Here is an 11,260-nt window from a genome sequence, read left to right as displayed (position 1 = left end):
GGACGGGGCTCTCCGCGGGGACGGCCGGGCCGGGGCGTGGGGATTGCGGCGGCGGGAGCGTCAGCCGCGCCCGGGGCCCTGGTTGCCCTCGGTCCGGGGTGGGCCTCCCCTGGGTGCCTGTGCGAGCGCCGCCCTCCGGAAGTCCTCGTGCAATTTCCGTTTCTCTTTCCTGGTGGCACCTGCTGCTCCTTCCCTGCCCAGGGTCAGGAGGCAAACCCCCCCCCCCCCCAGCCAGCGCTGGGACTCCCCCCGAGCCCCCCAGGACGCCCGCCGGCCGGTGGGGAAGCCCAGCCCGGAGGGGGGTGACCTTGAGGTCACTTCATTGCGGAGCCTCCCTTGGACCCAGCAGAGGAGCCGTTACCCTCCTAAGTCCTGGCTGGGACCCCTCCAGGCTCTGCCCTGCCCTCAGAGGAGCCAGAAGTGGTGGCAGGACCCCGCAGGTAGGAGTGGGGCACTGGGTTTCACCCCAGATTCCAGCCAGGTCACAGAGCCTGCAAAGGCAGCAGAGCAGACTGGGGTGCTGCCCCTGAGAGGGGGGCTGGTGCTGGCTCCCCAGCGGACCGCTGGCTGCCTGCCGGCCTGCCTGGGGCAGCAGGGGGTGGGGACGGGACAGCTTTTCCTGACACTTTGGGAGCCTCGGACAGGCAGCTCTTGGTGTCCTGGCTCAGCCCACTCCGACCCCACAAAGGTCCTGGCTCCCGTGCCTCCTCTCAACCCCTCTGGTTTCTGCTCCAAACTGGCGACAGACGGGCATCCGTGCAGAGGTGTGCCTGCTGAGACTTCGGGCTCTGTCCAGGCTGGGGCTGGCTGCACCCCTGCGCCACCTTCTCCTGGGCGTCATGACTAACAGCGCAGGTGAAGTCACGAAAAACTCTGCTCTCCATGTTCTCGTTATCGTGTGAGCCCAAGATGTCTGCTCCGTTGTGCAAACCCGTGCTGTGCTCTGACGCGAGTGCAGTGTGATTTCCCAATGGAGGTGAGCACCAGGCTTCAGGAGCACGGATGTGCAAGAAACATGTTCTTCAGGGGGAGAGGCGGGCCGTGGGTGATGGGCGGGCTCCAGGGGATCCCCAGGACCAGACAGGCAGAGCCACAGCCCATGGAGGCCCTGCCCCCATGTCCCGGGCTGGCCTGGCGCCCCGCTGGACCAGTCAGTGGCTGGAGCTGGGGCTGTGGTCCGTCCCATTCATGGACTATTACTGGCTGTGCACAAAGTGTTTTCGGTTCACAGGTGTGCTGCTCTACAGAATCATGATGGAATCGCACCCTGGTCCGGGGGTCACCGGCCCCCCTCCGGCTAGTGTGCCCTTTGTGGGGGAGGCAGCTGTACCTCCAGGTTCTGGCCCGCCAGTGACCTGGACAGCCTCCATTTGCCCTCTCATTACTGCAACCCGACACAGCTGGCAGGACGCGTCCACACATCTGCCTGGCAGCTGCATGGGCGTGGCCCGAGCGGTCTGCACATGTGAGACACTGGGCTTGTCTCCTGGGATCACCGGACAAAGGGCCACATGCTGACAGCCTGAAACCCGTCTGTTCTGGGGCCAGGAGTTCCAAGTCAGGGCGTGGGCAGAGCCGCACACTCAGGGCGGGGCTCCCGGCATCCCACGCCCGCCTCCGTCTTCACAGGGTCACCTCTCCTGTGTCTAGTAAAGACTCATTGGATCAGGGCCCACCTGGATAATCCAGGATGCCTCATGTCGAGGCCCCTAATCATATCTGGAGAGGCCCTTTCTCCAGATGAAATCACACCCTGAGGTCCAGGGGGACATGATTGGCAGGGGCGCCGTCACCCAGTGCAGACCTTCCTTGGCTCTCCCAGGTATGGCCCAGCAGTTACAGTGGCTCAGCAGGAGCCTGGCTGCCCCGTCCTGGCTTCCTGGGCAGGTTTCATGTCAGGTGCTTGGAGGATGAAGGACAGGAGAGGTGGGCCGGTGTCCCTGCCAGGCTGTCAGGCTCTAGGTCCCAAGGAAGGCCCCCCAAGGAGGTGGAGGGCAGCCGTGGGCAGGAAGAGGGTCCTCAGGTTCAGAGACCTGAGCACACCTTCTTGGTTAGAATGCACGTGACCACTTATCCAAGTCCTTCCCGGCGGGTTCCCCGACGTGGGATGTTACTTTGCCAGGTGCCTGCAGCCTGCGCTCAGGTAGCGGCAGGAGCTCATGCACGCAAAGCCGTGGCTCCGCGCCCCCTTGGCCCACCATCTGGCGGCACCGAGAGTTTGGGGACCTCACACTTGTGCAGGCTTCCCCGTCCCACCCACGGGCTGTGCACTCGTTGAAGGAAGCTTGGCTGGGCTTCCTGTTGATGCCACTCAACGATGGGGAAAGTGCTGAGATGCAAAAGGAGCTTAAATGATCCCCTGTGGCTGAGGCAGCCACCAGCCCTGGGAGTGCCATCCCTTCTCGGGGCTGCCCGGTCCTGGCTGCTGGCCGGTGCCGGGGGTCCTCCGCGGGCATGAGCGGTGCCCTGGACAGATGGCCGGGTGAGCCATCTGGCTCGGGCGGCGCTGCGCTGTGCTGCACACCCTGCAGACGCGCATCCCAGTTAGGGCGGCTACACACACGAGACCCAGACAAAACGAAAATGTGGGTCCCGTGTGCAAAAATTGGTAAGACTCTCAAGAGGCCAAAAGAAGAGCGTTGGGTAGGGCTCGGGGTCGTCCTGGAGGCCAGCACAGTCCTGACTGTGGAGCTGCTGCCGGGCAACTCTCGGGACTCGGAGAGGTTGAGCCGTTGGCCCGAGGATGCACAGTCACATGGGCAGGGCTGGTGCCCACAGCCAGTGTGTGACGCTTACCTCAGAAACGTGCTTTTGTGCCTTACGACTGTTTCCTTGCAGCCACAGAACAGGACACACGGTTTTATTTAAGGGTTAAGCTAATTCCCTGATTTTTATTCAAGATTTTCAGAACCTGAAGTCTGTTACTGATTTTGTTGGTGCAGCCATGCCTCATGCCCTCGGGCTGCGGATCCTGCATCCGCTCTGCCCCTATACTCCCCTCCCCATCCCCTGCACAAACCTGCGGTGCTGACCCTGGCGCTGGGGTCTCCCTGGGGACACATGGTGGCCATGACTATGGCACTGGTGGCCACTGTGCCCTCTGTGTGTGTCCCTGTCCTGTGGGGTACCCTGCACGTGCTCACGGTTCCCTGAACGTGTGTTCCCTTCACCATCTTCGTGAAGCACCGTGTGCTCTGGGCTCCAGGGAAGAAAGGCCTCTGTGGGACTGTCCTGCACACCAAAGTCACGACAGGTCATGGTGAGCAAAGCGGCTACCCCAACAGGCTCTCAAGTGATAAAAGCTGAGGTGCTCACGGGGGCTCCATTGCTGAAGCGTCTGCCTGCAGCTCAAGTCGTGATCCTGGGTCCTGGGATCAAGACCCGTGGGCTCCCCGGGAGTCTGCATCTCCCTCTGCTTGCTGCTCCCTGCTCCCCATTCCTGCTCTCTCTCCATCTCTGGCAAATAAGTAAGTAAAATCTTAAAAAAATAAAAGAGACAAAGACCGGCCGGTCACCACCACGGAGGTCAGAGCTCCTGCCACTTGTGTGTGAAAACCTGGCAGCAGGGGTCACTTACACGGATTCTGGGACGGAGAAGGGCCACAGGCTCCCAGGATGCTCCCGTCAGGGGCAGCTCCACGTGGTGACGGCATCTGTCCTTGGCTCAGTCCCCACGTTTCCCCAGTTAATCGAGGCTGGGGCTCTTCTGTGGTCCTCCAAGCACTGAGACCCCTCACAGGGTGGGGACAGCAGCACCGTGCTCCTCTGCCTCCCGGTGACGTGGCAGCTGGGCCTTGGAAGGTCCAGCTTTGCTCCCACGGTGGCACCTCCTGATCTTACAGATGAGCACAGCCTGGTGCAGCAAACTGTCACAGGGCAGACGGTCGTGTCGAGCCGAGGTGATGGGAAGTAGACACGCTCTCACACTTGGGGCAAGGTTTGCAAGACACTGGGCGTCAGGCAGCAGGGCGCGGGGTCCCCATGAATTGCTGGGTAGCGTCCACGTGCCCTGTGGGGAGGGTACCCAGGCAGGGCCTGGCAGTCACCCCGGGTGAGTGAACGAAGTTGGGAGGCTGCGAGCTCAGGGGATGGACCTCATGACAACAGAGCTGAGCCCGGTCAGGGCGGTCAGGGCGAGTGAGCGGAGGCTCGGACCGGAGCCACACCCCTGCTGCAGGGAGCTGCAGCACCTGATCACACGGTCACCCCGCGGGCTCAGCACCCACAGGGTGCAGAGGGAGACAACAGGGAAGGAGGTGAGCTCGGGGGAACGGTCAGCCCAAGCCAAGGCACAAACATCGAACTAAAATAATTGCATCTCTGAATAAATGTCAAGAATATTTATAGGAATACAGAACTATTCAGCACCGTGAGAGGGAAACGTAATGACTCCCGGGATCCACTTAGAAGTCTCAGGAGTGCAAAGAAGCAGGAAAATAAGCCCCAAGTGACAGCCAATTAGTCACCTGGGCCGGACCCAGGGCAGACCGAGGGCGTTAGTGCAGCATTGTAACCACATCCCACGGGGCCTGAAAGTCCAGTCAAGACGTGGGAGTCGCGGCAGCAGCGCGGTTGAGTAGGTGGGGTGTGAGCAGGTGTGTGAGATGGAAAGTATCTCAGATGGTGCAGCAGCAGGTCAGACGTTCCACGTGGGGCACCAGAGACTCCCCAAAGTGAATCAGGAGACAGAGAATGAATAAGCCTAATCCTCAGTGTCCGTGGGGCAGCCTCATGCTTGTGCACTTGGAGCCCCCCAAAAGAGGAGGAAATATCGGGCGCAGGGGTACAGACAAGCATCAGGAAAATAATGGCCAAAGTGCTTCCACATGGGATGTAAACCCAAACTGACAGATTCAAGAAGGCGTATGAGCTGCAAGCACAAGGACCCCGCTGGCGAGGAGCAGGAGGTCCAGAAGCCTGGGGGACTGGGTCCAGCGTGCGGGGATGGGGACGGGCCAGGAGCAGGGCACATCCATGGGGCCCGGGCGGTGACACCTGCTCAGGGGCACAGGGCAGTGCAGGCTCTGTCTCTGGAGCGGTGTGTGTGCCGGGGGAGACCACGCGCCCTCTCTGTGAGCCAGGCCCACGGGCGTCCCGTGAATCAGGCAGGTCACTGTCAGGATCTATGTGTTCACTGTGTGTTCAGCCCGGCGGCCCCCAGGAAGCAGGTGCACATGAGGGTGCATTTCCCGCTTATTCCCGGGGCCTCTGTACAAACACTTCACAGGCACCCCTCCTTTCTGTCTTTTCCAGAGTCACATTATGGCAGGTTTGGTGCTGGTAAGCCCAATTTCTATCATCTAAAAATGCAGGTTTTGTCCTTTTGCGTACATACGGCGTTGCTGGGTGCGTGATGCTGGGCTGACAGCTCTTCACCTCCCTCCCTTCTGGCCTAACTGCTGGGGAGGCAGCCCTCCGCCTGCCACTCCTCTGTCGGTGATCTCTCCTTCCGGTTGTTCGCAGGGTCACACTATCCACCATCCGGGAAGTGCTGCCAGTTGTGCACGATGCCCTGGTACCTCTGCGTTCACATCTTTGGGGAGTTCTGGGCGATCCCAATATTGGACCGTCCCTTCTCACATCCCGTGTCCCCCTGGAGTCCAGGTGGACATGTGTGAGGCCTGGCCCCACCCTCCGCTGCAGCCAGGGCTTCCTGCACATCACCCTCGTGGCCGCATTGTTCTGATAATTTCCTCAAATTATGTTCCAGTCCAATGTTCTCTCTTCAGCTAGCTCTAATCTGGTGTTTAAGTTTGTAACAAGCATATTCATTTCTAAAAATTATATTCAGGCCTTTTGTGTAACTTCCTGATCATTTAGAAAATCCTCTTCTTATTGTCTTTCGGTCTCACATTTAAATATTTTGTGCATCCCACTTACTATTGTGTATTTCTGATTTCTCACGTTCCTGGGCGTCTGAATCCTCTCTTTACTCTTTGTTGACTCTCACCCATGATGGTCTGTGGTCTTTGGTCATGAGCTTGTCTTCACTGATCTTAGACTCTGAGACACCAAGCTTCTCAACTTGGGCCCGTTCAGCTCAGCCGATTGCTGCCGGGTTCACCTTGGACCCTTGCCGCCTGTGCCCTTTGCTTCTGGCTCAAGGCCTGGTTTCAAAGTAGCCCCAACCCTTCACCACTTATGTCTCAGTTCATCTTTCTCTCAAAAGTTTCCTGGGGGTTTTCGCACTCTGTATAAATACAGGATGCAACAAAATTACATATTTATGACAGCGCCAACTGTTTTGTGGTGAAACTTTCACCATAAAGCCAGAAGCCCTTCCTTTGTGTCACATACCTGGGCTTTGCTCCGCGGTTGACTCTCATGTGGCCCCCGGCCGTGTCCGCAGCACCGAGCTCCACGTGCAGCTCGCACAGCCTGTCGTCCTTGTCAAGACCTGGTTAGTTTCTGACCTGTTCTCTGTTGGAGAATCTTCTGGTGTGTGAGTTTGGGTGGGAGGCCGAGACTACGTCCCCTCTAGGAGCCAGAGGATCGTCTCTCAAGGTTGATGTCAGGTCAGGCAGGTGCTGGGTTCTGTGGTCCTGTGAGCCTGTGTGGACTTGGAGGCTCTCAGGACACAAGGTCGGGCAGCTGCCATGTGGGGGCCATGACCAAGTTTCAAGCACTTGGGGGGAACAGGTCCTGGGAGGCTTGGGAGCAATGCAGGGAGATACAGAAATGGGGAAGGGGAGCCTGGCAGGAAGGGCTGGCCCACCTGGGGAAGGGCCTGCAGGTAACAGGTTCCATCAGGAGGAAGGGTGGAAATGATTACTGCAGGGAGGTCCATGGGTGAGGGCGAGCATGGTGGGGAGGTGGGCAGGTCCCAGGGAGTACAGGGTGCCTGTTGGAGGAACAGGCATGGAAGGTGAGGAGCCTGGGCCAGGGCCACCTCCTCCAGGAAGCCCGGCGAGCAAGCCTGCCCACGCGGCAGCAGGGGGCTGTGGGTTCAGGCTGGAGCCACAGCAAACTGCTCAGAGAAATAGGTGGCCACCTCTGGGGTCCAGAGAGTTGCTGCCCACATGGGCTGCACTCGGGCCGCCCTCAGGTTAGCCTCCCAACCTGCCTGCCTGGGAGCTGGGGCAGGGGGATGGGGTGGACTGGGGGCCACTTCTGCAGGCCCAGACCCGGCCGGTGCATGCTGGACTTCGGGGCCCAGCGCCGGGTGGCTCAGGCTGGGGGGCAGGCAGGGCACATTAAGACTGCAAAAAGGCCACCTGGCACTCAAATGTAAAATTAACCAAGATTGGTTTAAAGTTTATTGCCAATAAAATTAATTTCTATTATGTCCTGTAATATAACTTCCTGAGAAATTCTGAAGAATTTCCTTAAAAGCTGCTTAAGTTCAAACCTGTTATCAATGCTGCTCATCGACACAAGTGAGAGCAGCACAGTGGTGGGTCCTGAGTCCTGGACAGCACGTGGGCGTGTCTGGAGGCTCCAAGAACTTAGGGAGCCAAGCTGAGAGCAGGAGGGGCGGGCGGGACGGGGTGGGGGAGTGGGGCTGGGGGAGGGGACTTCTATGCTGAGCAAACACAGAGCTCTTGGAAGTCTTCCGAGGCCTGGGTCGGGAGGTGCTGGGGTCCTTGCCTCCCAGACTCCCCACCACACTGCCCAGCGCTCCCCTCAGGAGGAAGCCAGGCTGCAGCCCCCCTGGTGTCTGGTGGGGGGGAGGGGACACAAGGGGACCTTCCTTGTGGAATGGTCCTGGGGACTCTCCAGGATGCACTGCCCTCTGCACACAGCGGCCCTGCCAAGCCCTCAGGCGTTGTGATCCCAGGTCGGCGATGGTGGCCGAACGCAGGCTGTGGACTCAGGGGCTTCCTGGCAGGGGGGCCGCAAGGGGAGCCCACTCTTGCCCTGAGTGGGTGGCAGGCCCTCAGCACCCCGGCTGGACAGAGAGGCCCCGGCCTGAGCCACCTCCGGCATCTGTTCTTCAGGTTGGCCGTGCCACAGGTGCTGCGGCCCCGGGACGGCCTGCCCCTGCCCTGGCTCCTCGGTGGTGGAGAGGGCGGTGGGCACGGGGCCCTGGACCTGCTGGCTCCCCGGGGTGCGTCTTCCCATGACAGCACATTCTGGCTGTGGTTGGGCAGCAGGTGCAGGAGCATGAGGTTCTTCAGATTCGACTCCCAGGCAGGGATTTTGCAGGAGGAAGGTTCGGAGGAACCGAAGGAACGGGCATGGCTCCTCAGCGGTGGAGAGGGCGGTGCGGGGGTGCGTCTTCCCAGGACAGAATGTTCTGGCTGTGGTTGGGCAGCAGGTACAGGGGCATGAGGTTCTTCAGGTTCGACTCCCAGGCCGGGATTTTGCAGGAGGAAGGTTCTGGGGATGGGCAGGGGGCTCCTGCAGAGCAAAGGAAAGTCACCGTGATCACGGGAAAGGGGAAAGGGGGGGGAGGTGAGCGCCATGTGTCCTCCCTGTGCGCAGGGGGAGGGGAAGCGGCTGGCCTCACACTGCAGTCAGGGAGAACAGTCCTCCCCTGCCAGGCTCCCCTGCCCCACCACCCCTGCCCACCCCTGCCTGCCCCACCGCCCAGGGGGCACTTTCTGTGAGACACATCCCACCCGCGGGAGGGGGTAATGCAGTGCTGTATGTTCACAGGGATGACCTGAGTCACAGCACACGCGAGGACCCCCAGGACCTACCACAGGTGCCCACAGACACTGTGCTGGGAGACTCGCCCTGCAGTGGCCTCGTGGGGGCGTCCCCATGTGGGCCTCCTGTCGAGGCATCGCGGCAGCCCCCACGACCAGTGCTGGGCTCCTGGAGCAGAGGGTGGGTGTCTTTCCAGACATCCTCCCTAGCACGGGGCTGACGGCCTCGGGCAGCTGTGGGAGCCCACGGCCGCCGTCCTTGGTGATGTGACACCAACACCTGCTCCTGCGACGGGGACATCACGCCACCACACGTGGCTTTGAGCCTGATGACCTGGATGGTGAAGTTCTCTTCCTGTTTGTTGGCCTCCGGGTCCTCTCTTCTGTGAGGTGCTTGTCATCGTTAGTCATACTCCTTTACGTATTGTGGATACTAGTCCTTTGTCACTTACAAATGTGTTTCCAGTTTTTGGTGGGACTTCTCACTCTTTGATGAGACCCTTCTATGTATCCAGAAGTCCTTCGTTTCCGTGTGGTCTACTGTATGCCTGCGTCCCTATGTGGTTAGCGCCTTTAAGAAAACCTTACTGCACACATCCTCAGATACGACGAGGACAGAAAGATACACTCGACACTATCTTCAAGTTTCTACAGTTGTCCCTTCATGTCATTAGTCCATGTGAGATTAGTTTGTGTAGAGTGTGAGGTAGGGTCTAATTTCATTAGAGTTTTTCCCACGTGGCACCAAACTTTCCAGCAGCATTTATTAAAACCTGCCCAGCCCTGCTCATCAGTCATCAGTCAGCCTTGCCTGAAACTCAGTGTCCGTGTGCTCACAGGCGGAGAGGCCCCGGCATCTGCAAGCCACCATGCCGGGCTCTACGGGTAACTGCACAGAGGTCTCAAAACGGCGCGCTCGCCGTCCTGAATTGTCCTTCCTCTCCAGGATCTGCACAATCCCACACACACATCAGAAGCAGCTTCTGGGGCTGGTGTCCTGCAGCAGCCACGCTGTGGGGCCTGGCGTCTCCAGGCGTCAGCTCCATAGGCCATGTCTGTCTGCATTCCTTAGGGCTCCTCACAATGTTCTCGTTAAGTTTCATTGTTTTCTCTGCAAGTCTTCCATATCTTTTGTTCAATTTATTCCCAGGGACCTCATTTTAAAAACACTATTGAAGAGTCACCTGGGTGGCTCAGAGGTTGAGCATCTGCCTTCGGCTCATGGTGTGACCCGGGGGTCCTGGGATTGAGTCCCCACATTGGGGTCCCCACAGGGAGCCTGCTTCACCCTCTGCCTGTGTCTCTGCCTCTCTCTGTCTCTCATGAATAAATAAATAAAATCTTTTTAAAAACCTGCTATTGAACATGGTCTCTTTTCATTTGCTAACATTCCTTACTGATGTAGAAATGCCTACTCCACCTGCATCCTAAGAGGTTTGTCAGCCAGAAAGGGCGCCCCGGGCTAGCAGCCCCACCGTAGTAAAGGCTTCCACTGGGATGAGGGGAGTTAATCGATAGACCCCGGAAGGGACTCTGACTTGTATTGCTGGGTATCTAAAAATACGCATTTTGTCTCTGGTATTTGCCGGTGGACTCAGGGTGTATCTAGAATCTCATTCACCATTCCTGGGCTCATCAGATCATAGGACCTGTGGGTTGGCAGCTAGGGCAGCGCAGGGCTCTCCACCCATAAACACCTCCCCCCATTGCTGGGACAGATCACACCACAGATCTGGCCCAGCTTTGCTCACCAGCCTCCATGTTTGGCCACGGAACCCTCCAGCTCTGGGGTCATGCTCCCAGGTTCCAGCTGTGTTCCATGCCGCTAAATGCCTCAGTGAACTGTGAGCCCTAAGTTTTGTTTTTTTCAAATACGCACGTAAATTAAACAAGTTTTCTGTCCTCATCAGATGTTTTTCACTTTGCCTTTTGTTTCCCAAAACAATAAGCACAGTTACTCTGCCTTTTGTCCCCGAGCCCCTGCCCCACGCCCTTGTGTGTCTGTGTCTGCAGCCACGTTGGGGGAGAGCGGCTTATTTCTTCCTGGTGCCTCCCAGCACCTGCTAATCCTCAGCCTGAGGAGTCTAGGGATCAAGTCAGGGACAGTCTGTCCTTCCAAGCTGTTGGCAGAGATTTTTCTCAGCTCCCTTCAGCTCTGAGGCTTGAGATGGCTGGTTACTCTTGCATTCCATCAGAGTGACAATCCAGGGATAGCCATTTGAGTCCCAACTTTATGGGATCACCCCCTTGCCTGCCACTCTGGCTGTGCTCTGAGCTTGGTCTTCTGGCTCCCTCCTGGAAAGCTGGGAAGATGTAGCCCCCCAGGGGAAGCGGTGCCCATGGCGGAGTTCTCTTTGGGTCTCTCTGCCTCTGCCCCTGGCCTGAGGATCCCCAGCTCCTCACCAGTCTGGAGCGCCTGCACCCCATGAGTGGCAAGCACACAGCTCCCAGCTGTCAGTCTACCTGGGAGCCAAGCTGCCATGTGAGTGGACCTGAGGCAGGCTCTCTGTCACTTACGCCACTGGTTTGTATTTTATGATCCTTAAAACCTAACTTGAGTCCTCTCCAGAATCATAGAGAAAAAAAACTCACCCTTTCAGCCTCTACCTCCTTTTCCAGGAGCTACTGATTCCATGCCACAGGCATGGTAAGAGGCCAACATACTCAAG

At 58.6% G+C, this 11,260-nt stretch overlaps 1 protein-coding gene and 1 long non-coding RNA gene across 6 annotated transcripts in view; one reads left to right on the top strand and one right to left on the bottom strand.

The window, feature by feature from the left end:
- The first annotated feature begins 9 nt into the window (after window positions 1-9).
- LOC140621984 (uncharacterized) lies at window positions 10-9,947 on the top strand. Of its 2 annotated transcripts, none has more exons than XR_012021727.1 (2): window positions 10-976; window positions 8,599-9,947. It is a non-coding gene; the product is annotated as an uncharacterized lncRNA (long non-coding RNA). The 2 variants fall into 2 exon arrangements; XR_012021728.1 differs by lacking the exon at window positions 8,599-9,947 and adding an exon at window positions 5,464-5,875.
- ZDHHC11B (zDHHC palmitoyltransferase 11B (putative)) overlaps window positions 7,229-11,260 on the bottom strand; it is a 43,755-nt gene continuing 39,723 nt past the window's right edge. For all 4 annotated transcript variants that reach the window (XM_072807418.1, XM_072807415.1, XM_072807416.1 and 1 more), the window contains exon 14: window positions 7,229-8,340. The gene's annotated coding sequence lies outside the window, so the exon portion shown is untranslated. The remainder of the gene's footprint in view (window positions 8,341-11,260) is intronic.

The sequence above is a fragment of the Canis lupus genome, chromosome 31, assembly GCF_048164855.1.
Source record: "Canis lupus baileyi chromosome 31, mCanLup2.hap1, whole genome shotgun sequence".
Taxonomy (NCBI): Eukaryota; Metazoa; Chordata; class Mammalia; order Carnivora; family Canidae; genus Canis; species Canis lupus.
The sequence above is the reverse complement of the archived record's forward strand: the minus strand, read 5'-3'. Positions and strand labels throughout refer to the sequence as shown.